The sequence below is a fragment of the Netta rufina genome, assembly GCF_964035555.1.
Source record: "Netta rufina genome assembly, chromosome: 2".
NCBI classification, from domain to species: Eukaryota; Metazoa; Chordata; class Aves; order Anseriformes; family Anatidae; genus Netta; species Netta rufina.
The window spans coordinates 110,388,243-110,403,713 of NC_140124.1; positions in this window are offsets into that span (position 1 = coordinate 110,388,243).

Below are 15,471 nucleotides of genomic sequence, written 5' to 3' on the forward strand. Positions count from 1 at the left end.
GCCGGGGCGGGGCGCAGCGCCTCCCTCCCTCCCTCCCTCCCTCTCTCTCTCCCTCCCTCCTTTCCTCTTTCCTTTCTTCCTTCCCTCCTTCCCTCCCTCCTGCAGGTTTGGATGCTCAGGAGTTTCTTGCCATCAGTCCCGTTTAAAGGCTGAGGGGTGGTGGTGATTTTTTTTTTTTTTTTTTTATGGTGATGATGATGGTGATTTTTTAATTGGCCCACACACCATCCCCTTGTACCATCCCAAAACGCAAGCCCTCCCCCCGTCCCCCTCATGGATGGGGCACACAATGGTGAGCGTCCCCTATAGCACCCCTGTAGCACCAACACTACCCTGCATGGGTGATGTGCTCCCATTAGACAGCCCATAAATTCCTGATGGCTTAATTTTAAGTCTGTGCGAGCGAGCGAGCAGAAAGCTGGTGCGTGTCCTGTTTCGCCTGGCTGCCACAGACCTCATTCAAAGCCTGCGTGATACAAAGTAGGCAAAACAGGGCATGCTCTGGTGGGAGATTCCTGAATTTCTCGGCTATTGTTGGTTTAAACAGAGCCCTTAGGGATTTTCTTCTTTTGATGTACACACATAAATGCCATTCACAAGAAAATTGCGCGTGTGCTTTGAGAGAATTTGCTTGCACTAAGATCCGATGAGTTTATTCTACAAATCTGCAAACAGAGGGTTTTCTGCAGATTTTTTTCCTGGGGCAAAATTCTGTGCATACAGTAAAACAAACTGTAGGCGAGCAGATGAGAGCTGCCAATAGCATAAGCTCTTTTTAGGCTGTATGGCCTGGTGTGAACCTAGCCTAATTACTGAGCAGATCATGCAAACGTGATCAATCATTCTGATTGTTCCCGAAATTTAAAAATACTGAATAACTCAGCAGATTGCATAGGTAAGAGTCATCCTTGCTCTGATCCAGTTGCACAGCTCTACTTGCCCAATGATAGAGGAAAATATTAGTAATCTGTGCACGCTCCCTGCCTCACCCCTGGAAAATCCCTGTATTTATCCAATCTATCATGAGTAACATGCCAACCATTTAACATTCGTCAGCCAGAATGTTAAATTTTCTGACAAAGAAAAAACAAAATTCTCTGGACGAATGACAAAATAGGAGACTAATGCAGTGCAGGCATTGATCTTTTTTTTCTTTTCTTTGTCTGTACTCATTTTAGTCAACAAGGGACAAATTTTGAAGTGCCTTTCTCAATTTGCCCACAAAAGCTGAAATTATTTTCAATTGTGTGTGGTCTGTGACTACAGAAGATGCAATAAAAAAAATAAGTCTATGTGGGAAAAAAAAATCAGTATTAATAATACTACAGTTAAAACTGTTATTCACACTTCCTAGTTTCTACCCCTTTTCCTGATATCACTTATCCTCACTTTTCCCTGCTCTGCTAGGTCCTGAAGCTGGGGGTTTCATTCTGGCGATGGTGGCCTGGGATGTAATGGTGAGCTGTCAGCTGCCCTTACTGTGGGGAATACGATGTGCATGCTGATGGCTTCTTCTCTCTCCTTCTAGGCTCTGCACAGGGTCATGCTTGCTAACACTTCTACATCCTGCTATTTCTTACCTGGTCTGCAGCTCCACATTCCAACCAAACTCATGTTGGCTTTTATATTTGTTAGGTTTTTTGGTTTTGACAGTTCCTACATCTATTTTTGTCCATCTCCAGGTCTGCATTTCTGCACCTGAGTATTGGCAACTTGTTTGTGGCTGAGGGGGCACCAGTGCCAGGCTTGTGTCCCATCTCTTATTATCGCATGTCCATATTCTGCTACCACATATCCAGTGTCTCCACTGGTCAGGGCCTTCGTTATCATTCCAGACCTGCATGTCTTTACTCTGTCTCATTGTGTTAGAGCTGCAAAGCCACGGTGGTGCTATACAAAGATAAGCAAAAGTAAATCAAATTGCTCATAAGACACCTGGCCAACTAGAAGAATTACTGTTGGAGCTAAACTGTGTAAAACAAAGTTGTGGGAAGGTCAATAAAAGTCTTAGCAGAGCAAGTCCAGCAGTTCTGGGGCCTTGCAAACTCAGTGCAAAGTTTATGGCCTAGCAGTGATACTACAGTATCTCAGGGCTATGCAGTTGCACTACCCACATCTCCCCCATTCTTGATTCTTGGCAGGACATCTCAAATTTCAAGATGTTTGAACCGGTTGGGATTTGTTACCTGTTTGGCACAATTCATCTGCAGGGCAGTAGGCTGCATGCCTGCCACATATTTCATCACAATGACTATTACAAATATCCTTAGTCATGTTGTTTTGTACAAATCCAAGGGGTATCTAAAATTAACTGATGGAACAAATGAAAGCAATGTCTTTAAAAGCTGATTCACCCATTCTGTGTAAGTCATAAGCAAACCTTTCCTAAGCCAGAACAGCTCAGGCACACCTATATATGAAGAGCTAAAAGAGGTGGCACAGATTTAGGGTTAGTCAAAACATTCATTTGGAGATCTTCATCCAGACATCTACAAGCTCTTATGCAAACATACACATTTTCTTCTATTTGCTTAAAAATAGATACCAACAAGCAAATACATGCTTAGAAATATCGGTGAAGAACAATATGATTGCTTGTTGTGTAAGTAAACAAATCTATTTCGGCAGAGTATGGTGGCTAATGTATGTGTTTTAACTTCCATGAGCTGTAACATGGGATTCTGCCCCCATCTTAACAAGCTATGGCTGAATTTGATTGTCACCTTCTAGACTCCAGAGCTTTTCCTCTTTCCTGTATGGCAGTATGACTATAATGTTGATGTGTTTGCTTTCAGTATCATTTGTGTAAAAAACACTGATGGGAGCCTGTGACATTTACTGTCTGACTGTAGCCTATTCTTTTCTAAAGTTTTAACGAAGACGATTTCATCTGTGTCTGCATTGTCTTATTTCTTGTGACATGTACTTCCATGACTATTTAGTTATTTAAATGTTCAAAAAATGTAAATACGTTTATATGCTTTTCCAGAAAGAAATTACTTGATCCAAAGATGAAGAAGGTAATTTAAAATTTAAATTGGAACAATCTTCAGCAGTTTCCATTACAAATTTTGAATTAGGCTTACAAAAGCCTAATTCAACTCAGTTAACAACAAAAATATTTTTAAAGGCTGCAACATAGTCAAATTCTTGACTATGCTGGATAGAAAGGTAACACCACAGTGAAGAACAAATTGTATTTCTATTTTATTAAAGTTATACATTCTCTACTTTTGTTGTCTCAGAGCAGTTTTAAAAACATGAATCATCACCTCCTAGAGGACTGTTGTGTGTTTCTGCCTATGACCTCCCACGTAGACTTGAGCAAGACTTTTGTGCCAAAATCTTCAAAAATATCTTCTGAGGCTTCCTTACATTCTCTTGCCTTATACAGGACACACAGGACAAAGGTTACTTTTGAAAGCATCAATCTATGGTTTTTGTACATCAGTTTTCACCAGCAAGATTCAATATTGGCAAGCAGTAAGACAGCAGCTCTAAAACGTCTTTCTCTTTCCCTGACTTTTGGGCCATTTATGCTGCTAAAATCAGTTTCTATCTTGGCTAAAGCCTGCGGTGCACTGTGGAGAGAACAGAGCTTGCCAGTTTGGACAGCAGCAGCAGATCTGCCGTGCTAGCCTGAAGGTCTGTGCAGACCCTACAAGTCCAACTGCTTGGCAAGATAAATCAGTCCACGCTGATCTCTCTGCCAACGTCTACGTTAGTGTTTTAGTCTGGATCAGGAATATGCTTCTGAAATGAACACCCTGATTGTGTCCCTTTATTGTGCTGTTGTTCTTGCTGTGATCTTGCTGTATGCAAACTCGATCAATTTTCTGAACCAAACTTGAAGAAATTCTACAGGAGCAGACTTAGCCAACTGCAGCTGCAAGTGGGTATTCATGTCCTGAGACTGAATGACAGATAATCTGAATTTAAGAAAACAAACAAACAAACATGAAAACACACCACAACATGAAATGTTTAAAGTATGGGCTTCAGGTCTTCAACACCGTTTGCTGTACAGACCAACTCCTGTTAGTCTGCACTACTAGCAAAGCAGACAGCCTGCTTTTGCAAAGTAGATTGATACTACTGCCATAACCAGCTTAGATATCTCTACACTATAATGCAGAAATCTTTGGTGCAGAAGAAAGACCTTATAATACTCTGGCTGGTACAGCTATGTTGGCCCAGCCCCCTTCCTAAGCAGAAGCCAAAGCCTGGTGCCACTGATCCTTCCCCTTTCCCTCTGCATGTTCTCTCATACAGTAAGAATTTGGGAAGTCTCCGTATTTGCCCAAGATTTATAGGTGTCCTGCAGTAACTAGAAATTGGAAAAAAACAAACAAACAATCAAACAAAACAAACAAACAATCAAACAAACAAATCCTAAGCCTGCCCACTGTGATTTACCATAGACTTATTGTATGTGTGCTCTATTGACACTCTACTCAGGCACTGTGATCTCAACCTGTTCAAGATGCACTGTGCATAGGCAAATGCATGTTACAGAGCATGCACAAAAAATGTAATACTTTCTAGGCATGCTGTATCTACTCAGCACGGCTTGTGGCATTGGCTTGTACCTGTGCAGCAAGAGTGATACATCCTTGAGTGCCTGGGCATGCCCATCCTCTGCCTGGGAGTATTAATCACTCCTAAACCAGCGTGCTATATCACCTGGGAGTATTATTGTGTCCAAAAGGACTCCTGAACTACTTCTTGATTGCAGCTTTTAATGTCCTTTGGCTCCTTCACAGGCACTTAGTGTTGAAGATATGGGCTTCCTTTTTAAAATGAGAATAGCACAATTTATCTCGAGACACTTGAACAACCAGGGATAAGAACAGCTGCACATCTCAAATGGATAAGCGCTTATGTAATTAGCTAACTTTTTATTTTTTCAAAATGCTACAACATTATGAGGTGAATATTGAGCGCAATATAATATTATTATCCCAACTTTCATTTACTATATTTTGGAGAAGTACTCCAAAAATAGGAATAGTGAAAGGTCTGTGAAAGGTTTCTAAATTAGTTAAATGAACAGATATTTTACTTCCAGCCTTCACCTGTGGATAGAAGAAGTCATAGATAATAAAAACAAGAATATACATGCATGAACATTTCACAGGCACACATGCATACTAGGTGCCTCACAGCCTTGCCACAGAGGTGGTATGCAATCACCTAATTCCATCTATACAGGAACAGAAATATGACATTCATTTCAAGTGAAAATGTTAATCTTGCTAACACCCTATGGACAAAGATTTCAAAATATGTAATTTCAAGAAGATCTGATACTTGAGACACTGCAGTCAGGAAGTTCTGTCACATAATGACAATTTGCTCAAATTGTCAACTTATTCAGCTTATTCATAGGACTGCATCAGATTGATTCATGTTGTAACTCATTTCCAGTATATTTGTACCTCTTCTATGAGACTGATTTGAGATTTTGGCAAGCACTTACGGGTGATTCTTTAAGGAATCTTACCTGGTTTTGTTGGCACCTTTGATGTACAAATAACCTAATTTAATCTGAAAATGAAATACTGAAAAATTCAGAGAAAATGAATCCAACAGATACAGTGACTGTCAATTTTATGATGATCAGACACACTATAGTCTTCAATTTGTATATTGCACTTTTGCTATAAAGATTTTTATATATATGTATATATATATATACACATACACATAGTCATACCGTTATCTCTGTTTTACAAGTTGGGATGCTAAATAAAGGAAAGAACATTTTTTTCCTACTTCACATAACAAGTTCATAGAAGGATCAGAATTAGGTTCTGCATTTGGCTGAAACAAACTTTGGGAAAAAAAAAAAAAAAGTAATCAGCATATATTCCATGTAACATTTTTGAAGTTTGCTCTTCGTTCAGTCCCAAAGCCAAACTCTAGGTGCACAGTGCTCTCTACATGTTCTCTCCACTGACTGCAGCTCAGGCTGCTTAACTGGAGTCCTTTTTTGTGTTTGAGAAGCAAATATTATGCTGTGTATAATTAAGAAGGTTGTGTGCTGTAAAGAAACCACAAATTCACATTGCAGCTCTTTGTCTAAGATATGCCATGAAGATACACATTACATCTCTGTGATTAGGCAGTGCAAGGACATATTTAATTTGAGTACTTCACAAACAGAACTGGGAATGGAGAAGTGTAACAGCTAGAAGTTTGTACCTGTTAAATAGCACTGCCCATTGGAAAAAAAAAAATAAAAAAATCTATTTCTACCTTGCTAAGAGAATAGATTTAGATTAGACATTAGGAAGAAACTTTTCACTCAGAGAGTGGTGAGGCACTGGCACAGGTTGTCTAGGGAAGTTGTGGATGCCCCATCCCTGGAGGTGTTCAAAGCCAGGTTGGGTAAGACACTGAACAACCTGATCTGGTGGGAGGTGTCCCTGTGCATGGCAGGGGGTTGAAACTAGGTGATCTTCAAGGCCCCTTCCAACCCAAACTATTTTATGATTCTAAATCTGCAAACTGCTGCCCAAAAAGTTTCCTCTCACTGGCTGGCCCATGAGAGAAGCAAGTGCTACAAATTATTCCTTTCACACAGGTGATGGAGCTCTGTGCTGCAGTTTTAAATGTTTAGCCCAAATTCAGACTCTGATGAGTGCCTGTGCAGAGAACGATGCCCTGAACAGTATAAGAAATGAATGATTGGTCTGTCATTTCAGAGATGCAGAAAGTCAGTATATCATCAAACATTTTATCTTTATGCATTCATAAAAGAAACAAAGTAGTTATTCAAGATACTTCTGAGTCTAAATCATGAAAAAAAATAGTCTAGAAAGACTGTAGCAAGTACTTGTTAAGTTAATGCTGAAATGGTGTGATCTTTTCAGCATGTTATTATTGTTTAAAAGTATATTGTATCTTTGGCATTACCTAAAGTTGTTACTTCTAGTAGACTGAAAAGTCTTGTAGTTCCCTCTACGACTGTGCAGGTGGTATCTGTGAAATACTAAAATTTTAAAAGAATTTAACTGAAATATAGCTTCTCACAGTATAAGATTGTAATTAATCTACTTCTTTCCAAAAAAGACAGAAATTATAAATGTTCTACAAATAAAATGTCTCACAAAAATGCACTGTTAGTTAATTTAATTTTTTCTTGTTCAAGGAAATGCATTTAAACCATCAGTAACTTTGATAAAGCAGTAAATAAAGCAAAAGATTTTCCATCCAGCTGATTGTTTATATTTGTTTTTCCTTTGCTAAACTGTAGCATAACCTGATACATGGGGTATTTCTTTTTTCCATAATATTTATAAAAATGCAGACCCATTCTATTAAAACTATCACACAAACAATGTACTTTGAGTTAGTCTTTATTTTCAGAGATACTCTTAGAAAAGAAGAGTAATAGCATGAGAAATAGTAAAAATTACTGTAGAACCTAAACCTGCAGACTTTGCTGGCAAACTGTATCAAATATTTATGCATCCTGCAAACCATATAAAAATAGAATTGAGAATTTACAGAACTGAACCTGGAAAAGGAAAAGTTTATCTAATAACAGAAATAGTTTACCCAACATGTTCATAACCATATGCATTCGTCCTTTTAAGGAGCTACTACCTTGAATTTTCCTTTTCACTCCATGGCCCTTCTGCTGAGGCCTTCTGTGACAGATCATTATTTCATATAAAATTTGCTGATATAAGCCAGTGCAAGGACACATAGGTTCTAGGAACCACAAGAGCATTATTGAACTTCCTACACATGGACCTTCTACCTGATGTCTGGCTTAACGACCTAGGAATTAAAAACAAGTTAGCATTGTACTTGAATAAGTAGTACAGAACAATTTCCACAAATCTTCATTTGAGCGTTTCAATGCATTTGCTCTTTTGTTTCCTCTTTTCCATTTGTTCCTAGCAAATGAATGCTTTTAGCTACAAAGATGAGGCGACTTGTCATGGAACTCAACTACCAGCTAAGACTAATTTTCCATCTGGTAGAAAGCACCATCCTCCCTTGTTCACTCGTTGACAAACGCATTTCAGCTTTCAAACAGCTGAACTTAAAGTTTACTTGTATGTTAACATCTATAGAGGTACATCATGCTTTAACATTTTTTATCCTTCACCTCCCCAAGCTGGAATTTTGCCCTCCTGAAGTTTTACTGCTTCAGGGCAGACACTGTGTGCAGATTGTGACTGCATGTTTTCTTCAGCTATCATTTCCTTTTCCTTTCCCTACTTATCCTCTGTATATATTGATTTTATGACTCAGTCGGAAGTTAACTGTTTATCCATCTTCCATCTGCTCAGCCAGAGAGAAGCCAGGGAGCCCGCATTCAGGTGCTTTGTGTCTGCAGGCTTTCTAACTCCATGCACAGCACTTAACTATTGCCTGATACTAGTGCAGATAATGCAAACTGCAGGCTGAGACCATGGAGAATATGAATGAGATGGACAGTGAAGTTCTTGAAATATAAAGGCATCTTCAAATAAAATCACATCATGGCCATTTTTCCTGGGCATTGCTTGTGCATTATTGCACGTAACTTGTGTGGGAAATGACATGGGTCTGAGAACATGCATATCACAGGACTGTGAGAACAATACATGACATGCTCTGTGCTTCAATGGGCAGAAAACCCAGCAGATTATCAAAGGTTTGCTTTTTTTTTTTTTCACAGAATATAATCAGCTTCTATTCTTGTAAGCAAAGTTTTGCATATGTTCACTAACAAAGATAGAAATAAGAGTAAATATAAGAAATTGGGCCAAATTCTAATCACCATCCCTAGCCTAAATAAACAGATTCTTCAATGAGAGGGAGGAGATGACCTCATTAGTGCTGCACAAGAACCCAAGACTCCTCTGCAGTTAGCACTGAAGCTTAAGATGCTTGCCTTCCCATTCACGTGAGAGATTCTGCCTGGCAGAACAGTATCAGTTTGGGTATTTCTTGCCTGTTCCAAAACCTTGCTTGTACAATGGAAACCATTACAGAGCATAAGTTTCAGGGTCCAGACATTGTGACATCTCTGAGTGTCCTCAGCAGTCCATCACATTCCATAAAACTGGCCTGGTGGATTGGTTTTGTCTTCACTTTGAGAGAGCAGAAGTCCTCAGAGGAAGGAACTGAGGATAACAGGTAGAAGGTAAGGATGACAGGGCATAAGTAAATTTGATAGGAATTGTCTTTATACACTACTTACATTGCCAGGTACAAAATTTGCTGAGTTACTGGCTAGAGCTCAGTCTATTCGATTTCTCTGTTTAATGCCCTGCTGGTCAAAATATCAGTCCACTAATCAAAAGAACTTAGCTAAAGAACCAAAGGACTACAACTGAATGATAAGCTGCCCAAACCACAAAATAATATTAGAGTAGCACGATCTTATCTCCTAACAAAGTGCCTGATAATTAATTTGGCTAAAACCAATTGTTATTAATGAAAAAAAAAATGGAGATTTACAAGAGTTATAAATCTTCCATGGATAATTTTGGTGGTGTATTATATCTGTGCTATGGAAATCTATAATTGTGCTTAATGAAACATATCAATGGTATTCTCCATTAAATTTTCAACACTTTCATGGGAGATTTGTTCTATATTCACTATCTCTTCCAACCTCCAGAAGTAAACAAAAAGTAAATCTTAATGTTCTTGAACTTTACTTGTTTGAGTTCTTAGTTACACAGCTCTATAAAAAGTACAGAAAGTCAAGAGTAAAATGGAAATCCATTACGAAGTAAAACAATAAAGTGGATGGATTTTAATGTCAGGATCTATAGTTGACTTAATGGAGAATCATGAAATGTAATTTCCTTAGGGAGTCTTAAATTATCTGTACCTTTTCCTGCATGCCCCAAAATGTGATCCTCTTAAGTTGTTCTTTAGAACCATATGGCAAAGATGTTCTGTCTTATTTCCAGGGTTGTCTTAGACCTTAGTGTACTGAGTGACTGAACATATAAAGCTTAAGACAGAGAATGGCATGACTTCTACAGATTTATGTTTTTGGCTTGAAAATGCAATTTGCCTCCTCCTAAACGAAAAAGGTCTTTTAAGGTACCAACATTCACTTTCCATTCTCTTTTGGTTTAGTACTTCTCATCAATAAAAGACTGTAAAATACCAAACCTAAGTCTTGCATCAGACACTTACCTATTTTTATGTCTTTTGTCCACAATCCCATTGTGTCATGAGTGCATGCTACATAGATATTTGTGGCTAGAACATTCCAAGAGAGAACAGAAGATACAAAAAAAATTGCACTCACATGTCACAGACTTGGAAAAGGTATTAATTCAGCTGGCATGCTGAATCCTGAATTTGTGTGATCTGCCAAAGACATGCACTGAGATATCATCCATTAGAGGAGCATAATAGTATTGAGTTGCAGTTCATCAAGAAAGTCTCCATTTCAGTCAAGCGTCACAGTTTAGCCTATTCCTATTCAAAACTGCAATGATTGGCCTGATGCAGAGAGTTAAGGAAAAGTCTTTCCTATTACCAGCTTTTCTTATTATATTATGCAGCAAATATGAAAATGAACTGTCTAGACTTATCAAGAGCTACTTCAGAAGATGGTGGTTTGAGTGAGCCAAAATACAACATGCTTCACTCAAGACAGTGAGAAAACAGCCTTGGTATTATTTTAAGTCTACACAAGAGTTTAATGGTTCAGGGTTGAGCTATGATGAGAATGTGGCTGTGGATGTTGCAAGCAAGGGAGTGCCCCGCTGGAAACCGAGGAATTCACAGTAGCTCTCTATGACAAGAATATATCAAGTAAACTCAAGAAGCTGAATGTGCAAGAAAATCTTGGTACATGAGATTGCTGGCTGGCAGAGGAAAATATTAAGTTGTAGAGATATGCTAAGAAAAATGTTAGCCACTAAGCTACAGTACAACAAGCACAACCTGACAGTATTACAACATTATGCAAACCACAAAACAACGAACTGCCAATCATGAAAAAGCTGAAAGAGTGTCAACTGAGATACCTGAATCAGGTGAGGAATAAAAGAACCTCCAATTGGATGGAGAATAAGATCTAGTAGACACAGCAGACACAAGGAGACTTACCAACAGGACCAAACTGAAAGTACAATTCTTAACAATTCAATTCTGGATTACACCAAGAACTGTAGGCATCTAAACCATCTCTACTGACTTAACAGCATTTTCAGGTGTGGGTCCTAGCTTCTGTGTGCTTCATTATCCCAACTATAAGGGGATAACTTTTCTTTTTCAAAGTGATATGGAAGGGTCCTCAAATACTGTGGTATACAAGAAATTTCTGTAAGATGGAAAAGATTATGTCATCAGAAAAGTGGAGGCCAAAATGACCTTAACAGAATGCATTTTTCTTGATGAAATCCAGTGAACACAGAGGACTTGTCAGGTCATAAAAGCACAATTTTGCTATTAAGACAGAGCGAGTACAGACAATCCTTTTTTTAGCCTAGGTGTACTGCAAAATGCTTTTATTAAACCTCTGAAAGTTTACTTATAGACATGAACTGACTAATAATCATGCATAAATATTTATCGCAGGGCATAATAAATGACTTACTTCCTTGATAAATGTAAGAAGCCTAATCTGAGCTTGTAGTGTTACAGTTCTATATTTACACTCTAGGCTACAAATATGTTTAACTGATTAAAACTTTGAAAGAGTTGAGAGAGCTCCAGTATGAGAGAGTATTGAGAGAGAGTATTGAGAGAGCTCCTACTTTGTAGGAAGACTCTTCCACATATTAAATCTTTAGGATTGGCCTCAACATAAATGCCAGATATGAAACTGCTATGGAGGGATGAGATGCACAACTAAATCTTCAATGATCACTCAGTATTTGCTCGGGTCTATCTGATCTGAGAGACTTTAAGCATATTGATTCATTATCTCACAGAGTGAATTCCCACATCATCTGGTGTGGCAATGTACAATTGTAAATGTGGTGCCTACAGATGAATCTTAGGTTTCATTCCTATATTTTTCACTGACTTGTGCAGCTCACATAGTACAGGTTACAAACTCTCTACCACACTAGTTTTGCTGTGCCTTAAGTTCCACAGTACTTGGTTCCACCTTCTAATTTTTCTCTTAAATCATATCACGGTAGGAGTTAAATATTACCATTAGCATTAGTCACTGAGAATATTTTTTCACCATCTCCCATTTTCTCTGCAGCTTTCTCGTTTGTGAACTGCATGTGCCAAGTCTTGAATAGTATGAGTTGAGATGAGGCAGTATGAAATGTGACGTGCTATATTGCACGTGTCACTAAGAGAATGAAACAGAGAAACTATATCTGCAATTTTGGAGCAAACATTCTTGACTCGAAATTTTAAACCCATTCCTAAATGAACATCTTTCAAAGTAGAAAATGTGAACACGAAGAATGATCTCTGATCATAGTAGCATAAATGCCTACTAATGTAACAATCTGTTTACATTAAAATAATACAGATCCAGAAACACTTCCAATTGCTAACATTTATTCAATAAAGTGCTTGACATCTGTCAAGTAACAAAGTCTACTCCTTGCAGATAGGAAGAAACAAGGAAAGCAAACCTTATAAATGCTGAAGGAAACAGGAGGAGAGGACTTGCTGGGAGGGAGAAAAGGGCAGGCAGCTGGAGGAGAGTATTTTCTGCTGAGGGCCACTGTCTTACAAATGCTGATTCCTGAAAGCTGCCAGCTAATAAATTCTTATCTGAGTTTCTGGAACTTGTAATTACAATGAAAAGATGACACGAAGGGAAGATAAAGTAGTATACCATGAATTATTGATATTGACCTTTTTAACAGGATGAAGTTCTGTGCTAGATACAGATAATAAGATCAAATATGTTAGTAAGTGCTTTCCTGTGAATTTCTGCCAGCCTTGGATTTGGTTCAAATTTTTTATTTTTTATTTTTATTTATTTATTTTTTATTTTTTAAAGAGAAATGGAATTCATAAATTTTGAGATTTACATTCAAGGAAAAGTTTCTCCCTCCTCTATATTTTCACTGGGAACCAGTCCTCACTCTACCTGTGGACCGAAAGCCACAATAGAAGTCAGGCTAGACTCATGGCTGCACATGGCCATACCACAGCCTGCACAATACTATCAGAACAAGAGGACTAGTTCTCAGTTGTCCATCTGCAAGGAACAAGTCACTCTGCCATTACCATCTCTATACATACATCCACATGTCTTCTCCTGTCTGCTTCCTCACATACTTTGGCTTGACATAACTCCAAGTCTCTGTTTGAAATTTTTGGTTGCTGACTTTTTATTAAAATCGAGTTATTCAGTACCCACGTAACCCATGTTACCCAGTTATTCAGTACCCATGACACTATAAACACTTTTTCCATCTGCTTTGAGTCAAAAGCAAAAGTTACTATAATATTTTTCCTAAAATCTTCCCACATCTTTAGGTAGTTCTATGGATTTCTCAACAAAATCTAAACTGTGACATTTCAAATGCTCCAGTTCTAGAAAACACATTGAATAAGATATGTTTGTTTGGCATAAGTGTTTAACAAAAGTACAGAAAAATCACCTGCAAGGCCAGCAAAATCTCTTTAAATTTAGCTATATATGAAGCAAAATGCGCATAATTTTATGAGCAAAGGAACAGGAGAACTTCTTTCTCTCTTTCTCTATTTGATAGGTTTATTTTCTGAGTGTTTGTAAAGTTTCATTCATGTTTTTAAGAAAGCATATTCAAGAACATGTCATGATGGTATTAAAGTGTTGGGATCTTGCTCAAATAAGCCTTTCTTTATTATTATTTTTTTTAATGCAAATACTCCCCAATAAATTAACTGATACTCCCTGTTTAAGAAACAGCACCTCTTGTGAGGAAGCGCTGCCTTTTATGCTGTGCAATGTAGCAAACAGCTTACAAGAATCTTTTCTTTAAAGTAAAATTGTAAAGGATCTCCTGAATCTAGATTCCTTACCTGAACTACCCACAAAACTGTACCAGGAAAAGTTGTAAGGTGTTATATTCTACACAAATGCAATCAAAGAAAGTGTAAAACAGACTCTAGTAGATACAGAACATAGATTCTTAGTTTAAGCAGTTATTTTCTCTACTTTCACATTTCATTCTGCATTTTGAAAGCTTTATCAAATATAGCAGAATCACCTGGTTATTCTAGGTTTATGTTTTTTAGAAAACTCTTCCTAAGTACTTATTTTGGAGACCAGGGACAGAGGTGCTAGAGAAGAATTCAAAACTCAAAACACAGAGATGTTATTCACAATCCCTGCACGTGTTTGAACAGAATAGGCAGGGTTCTGTGCAAGAAATGTGTCCAAAGAAAATACAAGTTACTTCTTTTGCAGTTATTTCAGTTTGAAACATTCATATCAAAAGAATCCTTTTCAATATCAACAACAATCCCATCACAGGAATCTAATTTGTAGGAATGTACTGCATAACTGGCGTAAACTACTTTCTTCACATGATGTGCAAAACAATCACTTTCTTTTTGGATGAAAAGAAGAAAATACTTCATGGCTTATTGGGTATATACAGAAGCAACATCTTTCAGAGACTGCTAGATGAATGCCCAGTCTGGAGGTGATCTGACTACTCAGAAAGAATCTGTGATGATTCTGTAATCTGCATAATTATAATCTTAATTGGTTCCTCTTAATATTGTACTTTATAGTGCATTTTCCTTAAAGTGCCCAACTGTTTATTTTCCACCAGGAACGTGCTCTGCTCAGCTTTCATTCAATTTGATTTGATTTCTCTAAGAATAAAGAGGACAAGAGCACTCAGCAAGTTAATGGATATAAAGCCTTTGTAAGAGCATGCTTGCCTTGAACTTAAAGGCCACTTATATCAGACACTTCTGGTTCTCCATTTGTAAAAAACGATATACTCTAGATCCCTTATTATTTAACAGGTTTTAAAAGACCTGTGTAAATTTTATATTACAATGTAGCATTTTGTTCAATATAATTTTTGTTCAGTAGAATATTTGAAGACGGTATTACTTATTTGTATTCACACCTCTCATAGTTTTTATGAAGTATTTAATATTGTAGGAAGTGATATGTGCAATAAAATAATTTCCTTTCCATAACACCACAGTTGGAAAAGAAGTATATTTTCAAGTTGCTCCAGATATTGAAAGAATTTATGGATAGAATACCCAACCCTGATACATCTAAATTGGCAGTATGCAGCATTTATGGAAAACAACTCTTCCAAGGAGGACACAAAAATTGCTTCCAAAAATGCCTCTCTATGGTGTGCTAAAGTCATAGTGACACAAGACTAGGGATTGTGATATTTACTTGCAGACCGAATCCATAGCTTGTGGTTGGTACTTCCTGAAATAGTATACCAGGAATCTCCCTTGCTAGTGCTATTTGGCATGTATCAAGGACCATAAAGTTATTAAGTACTTTGCTACTCACATGAATCACTATTAAAATATTAGAGGTATGTGTATCTAAGC